Source organism: Arvicanthis niloticus, chromosome X (genome assembly GCF_011762505.2).
Source record: "Arvicanthis niloticus isolate mArvNil1 chromosome X, mArvNil1.pat.X, whole genome shotgun sequence".
Classification (NCBI taxonomy): Eukaryota; Metazoa; Chordata; class Mammalia; order Rodentia; family Muridae; genus Arvicanthis; species Arvicanthis niloticus.
Genome location: NC_047679.1, coordinates 24234587 through 24239917, shown reverse-complemented (window position 1 = coordinate 24239917; position 5331 = coordinate 24234587). Strand labels below are relative to the sequence as shown.

At 42.8% G+C, this 5331-nt stretch overlaps 1 pseudogene; it reads left to right on the top strand.

The window, feature by feature from the left end:
* The first annotated feature begins 2796 nt into the window (after positions 1–2796).
* On the top strand, positions 2797–4595 carry LOC117694299 (chromobox protein homolog 1 pseudogene; annotated as a pseudogene).
* Positions 4596–5331: the final 736 nt, after the last annotated feature.

The window sequence follows — 5331 nt, the reverse complement described above, 5'->3', positions numbered from 1 at the left end:
TCAAGTGAGGATAGACAGCTCACCCCCAGCCCTAGGTACATTCAGCAACACCTAGTGATATTTTAGCTGAGGGAAGGGTGCTACTGATAGCTAGTAAATAGAAGTCATAGCTGGTTATTGAGCGACAGAATTAAAATATGTTGTAAAAACTCTGCTGGAGATATTATTGATTCCATGATACACTATAGAAATATTAAAAAATCAGCATGGGTGTCAACACCAGGCACATTTATCAGTGGAATAAAATTGGGGAACCACATGTAAGTTCATGCTCCTAGAGCCACATGATTTTTGACAAAAAAGCTACATCTTCAACAAATGGTGCTGGCCAAACTGGATGGATGGCTGCATGTAGAGGAATGCAAAAAGATCCATACTCATCGCCCTGCAAAAACTCAACTCTAAATTGATCAAGGATCTCATCATAAAACCAGAGGCACTGAACTTGTAGAGGAGAAAGCAGGAAAACATTTGAACTCATTAGCACAGGAAATTACTTTCTGAACAGTATCCCGATAGCACCATCATTAAAACCAATAATTAAATAGGACTTCATAAAACTAAAAAGCTCCTGGAGAGCAAAGGACACCTTCATTCCAGCAAAATGGCAACCTACAGAATAGAAAAAAAAAGTTTGCCAATTATACATTGGATAGAGGGTTAGTATTGAGAATATAATAGAACTTAAAAATTGAACATAAAGGAAACAACCCAATTTAAAGGTGGGGTATAGCACTAAATAGATAATTCTTGTCTTAGGAAGTATTCTATTTCTGTGAAGAGATACTATGATCAAGGCAATTCTTATAAAAGGAGGTTTTTTAATTAGAACTTGCTTACAGTATCAGAAAATTAGTCTATTATTATCTTGGCAGAGAGCATTAGCAGTAGGTGAGAGCTACATGCTTGTTTACAGAGAGAGAGAGAGAGAGAGAGAGAGAGAGAGAGAGAGAGAGAGAGAGAGACTGAGACCCTGGGTCTGGCTTGGGCTTTTGAAACCTCAATGCCTACACCTAGTGACACACTTTCTCCAGCAAGGCCACACCTACTCCAACTCTTTATCCTTCTAATCTTTTGAAATAGTACCGCTCTATGGTAATTAAGCATTCAAATATATAAACCTATGGCAGCCATTCTTATTCAAGCCACCACATTCCACTCGCTGGTCCCCATAGTCCTATAGCCATATCATAGTGCAAAATAATGCATTCAGTCCAACTTCTAAAGTCCCCATAGTCTATCACATTGTTAACATTGTTTAAAGTCCAAAGTTCTCTTCTGAGACTCATAGCAATCTCTTAACTGCAGTCCCCCCATAAAATCAAAATTAAAAAAATCAGATAACATACTTCTAACATACAATGGTATAGAATATGCATTGCCATTCTAAAGGTGGGGAAAGAAGCACAGTGATGAAATACTGGACCAAAGCAAGACTAAAAGCAAGCAGGACAAACTCCGAATTCTGCATCTCCAAGTCTGAATTCAAAGCACTCTTTAGTCTCCAACTCCTTTCAGCTTTGTTGATTACAACATATTCACTTTCTTGCACTGGTTCCTGGTCTGCAGCTCTTCTTGGTAGGGTATCGCACATCTCTAGCATCACCAACATCTTGTGGTCTCCAAGGCAATCCAGGCTTCAGTTTTACAGCTTCACACAATGGTCTTTCTGGGCCTCCATGCAGGGACACCCCTGACACATACCTGGCCTCAGTGGCTTTTCCTTAGCCACAGAGGGAGATTCTATAACCTCTTTTTTGTATCTTTGACTCTAAAGCCAGAACCATGTGGGCAAAGCTGCTGATTTCTGCTGCTTCCTGGGGCTGGAGCTTGACCCTCTCCTTTAATTACACTTGCATCAACCTTCTGTTGTTGATGGTATCCATCTACTTTAAGTTTTTCTTTAATTTTTTTTCCCACAAGTTGGAAGCTTCACTGGGTGGTCTAATCCTTCTAATCCTTTCCATGTCATCCTTGGTGACTACACATTCAAATATATGACCCTATGGAGGCTAGTCTTATCCAAACCACCACAATGTCCAGCAACTGAAGAATGGATAATGAAAACATGGTACAGTTATAAGATGGAATATTTTTCTGCTGTTAAGAAAAAATGAAATTATGAAACTCACAGGTAAGTGGATGGAGCCAGAAATGATCATTCTGAGTGAGGTAACCTAGACTCAGAAAGACATGTTTGAATCTTTAATTTGTGTGTTTAAGTTGGGGTAGAGATAGACATCAAGAAACTAGTAGGGGATCATTGGGAGTGCTTTCAACAGAGGAGAGAGATAGACAGCAGATGGTACCAAGGAGGGCGTTAAAATATTGGAGCAAGAAGGGTTAATTGGGTGGGAGATAGGATGACAAGACTAAGTGGAATTGGTAGATGACAACAATAACAACAACAACAACAACAATAACAACAACAACAACAACATGGAGCCTGGAACAGTGGATTAGCAGTTAAGAGCACTTACGGATTCTGCAGAGGATCTGGGTTTGGGTCCCAGCACTCATTCCAGGCAGCTCTTAACTCTTTGTGGCTCTGATTGCAAGAGACCTGGTGCATTTTGAACTCTATAAGTGCGTGTGTACACACACACAATAACTCAAGAGCATACACATGTGCATTCATAGAAACAAAAATAAGGCTTTAAAAAAAAAAGAACACATGAAATTGGGATTGAAGAGTGTTGGTAATGGTGGAATTGGGTGGGAAGAAATTGGAGTGGACTTGATTATATTATTATGCAGAGATGCCACTTTGTTCAGCTGATGGGACGGCTGTGGACCATGCCTGCCATACTGTTTGTGCTAGGCTCTCAACCATGGCCTAGTTTTGGACTTCTCTGGGCTCTACTTTCTCAGAGCACCCAACTGAATGAGTAGCACAGACCCTATTCCTCTCAGACTCTCCAACGCTGCTACTAGCAGCATTGCCCTTTACATCAGAGAGCTGAGAGTTACTATGGGTAAGAAACAAAACAAAACAAAATGAGAAGAAAGTGGAGGAGGTACTAGAAGAGGAATATGTGGTGGGAAATTTCTAGATCAGCGAGATGTCAAGGGTAAAGTAGAATATCTTCTAAAATTTCTCAGAGGAAGACAACACATGGGAGCCAGAAGAGAACCTGGATTGCCCCTACCTAGTTTCTATAGTCACAGAAAACAGCTCACGAGACAGATACATCAGAGGGAGGCAAGTGCAAAGCTGATTCTGATGCTGAAGATAAGGGAGAAGAAAGCAAACCAAAGAAAAAGAAAGAAGAGTGAGAAAAACCATGAGGCTTTGCCTGGGGTTGGGAGCCAGAACAGATTATTGGAGCTACTGACTCCAGTGGAGAACTCATGTTTCTTTTTTTATTTTTAAATTATTATTATTATTTTTAATCTTTTTTTACAGTCAAGTTTACCCCCTCCTAGTCCTCACTCCCACGATTTCTCATTCCATTCTTCTTCCCCCATCTCCAAGAGGATGTTCCCACCCCAACTCCTACCCCACCAGACCTCCCTACTCTCTGGGGCCTCAAGTTAGGTGCAGCTTCTCTCACTGAGGCCAGACCAGGCAGTCCTCTGCTGTATACATGTTGGGGGCCTCATATCAGCTAGTGTATGCTGCCTGGTTGGTGGCTCAGTGTCTGAGAGATCTCAGGGATCCAGATTAGTTGACACTGCTAGTCTTCCTATGGGGTTGCCCTCCCCATCAGCTTCTTCCAGCCTTTCCCTAATTCAACCACAGAGGTCCCTGGCTTCTGTCCATTGGTTGGGTGTAAGTATCTGCATCTGACTCTTTCAGCTGCTTGTTGGGCCAGGGCAGCCATACTAAGCTCCTATCCTAAGAACATCATAGCATCAGTAACAGTGTCAGGACTTGGTGCCCCCCCCCCCCCATGACATAGATCCCAAGTTGGGCCTGTCATTGGATTACCTTTCCCTCAGGTTCTTCTCAGACAGAAACAATTCTGGATCAGAATTTTTGACCCCATCCCTTTTAGTCTTGAGCATCTTTCACATCCCATGTCTCTGGTACATTCTAGAGGGTCCTCCCCACCTCCTACCTCCTGAGGCTCTGTTTCCACTCTTTCTGCTGGCCCTCAGGGCTTCACTCCTGTTCCCCCAATACCTGATCCTGTTTCCCCTTTCCCTCCCTGTCCGGTCTCTCACCCAGGTCCCTTCTTCCTTCTGCTCCCCGTGATTGCTTTCTTTTCCCTCCCAAGTAGGATTGAGGGATCTTCACTTGGGCCCTTCTATGTGTTAACTTTCTTGAGTTCTGTGGATTGTGTCCTGGGTATTCTGTACCTTTTTTTTTTTTGGCTAATATTCACTTATTAGTGAGTACATATCATGCATGTACTTTTGGGTCTGAGTTACCTCACTCAGAATGATATTTTCTAGTTCGATCTATTTGCCTGCAAAAGGCATGATGTTTCCGATGGAATATAAATATTCTGATGAGGCTGACCCAGTCCCTGCCCACCCCCCCCAAAGCCTATATCAAGTGCCCACAGGTTGTTATAACTTTCTCTGAGGAGATGCTAATGTGGCACTCTTACCCCTCAGAGGGTGATGACAAAAAAGACCATAAGAATTAGCCCTGTTGAGTACCAGCCCTTGTCCCCTTTGACTGTGGGTTTCTGGTGGATGGGGAAGGAGTTCTATTTGTCTTCACACCATAGAGGTGACTTGAGAAGATGTCTAGCATAGTTGCTGTGCCCTGCAGCAGCCCACATGCTTTTTATTCATTTCAAGCAATATAGTTGTACACCTATCCTACGGGAGAAGGAAAAAGTAAATGTCTCAAGGCATGCATTCTGTGTTTTGATAAGAAAGTGTGGGCCTGCCATGAAGGACAAAACCTGCAGAACTGGAGAGTGAGAGAGCAAAGATACTGTTGATCTTTAAAAAGCAGCTCCATAAGCCACAGCTTTCTTGCCAACAGTGGTAACTGCATTTTTACAGCCTAGCCTGTGTGTGGGTTTTTGGCTGTTACTGGTATATTAATTGGGGGTGGGAGGGTTGGGGCAGGGAGGAAGGGAGATGGTAGAACCATTTTGGTTAAAATTTGGAAAGAACAGCTACCTAATGAATCGCTCCTATGTCCAAAATATTTTGCCCTTTCAAAAAATTTCACTGGCACCACAAATGAGGACTGTGAGAGACTGTTGAGAAAAATCTGTGAATACTAAAACCTACAACCAAGGTGCTCCCTATCTGAGCTCCCTGTGGCCCACCAAGGACAAAGCCAGTCCCCGAGTTTCTAAAGCTGCCATTTGAAGATGGAAGAGGAAAGGCTTTATTGGAGAGTGTATACAAGCAGCCCATTCTGCC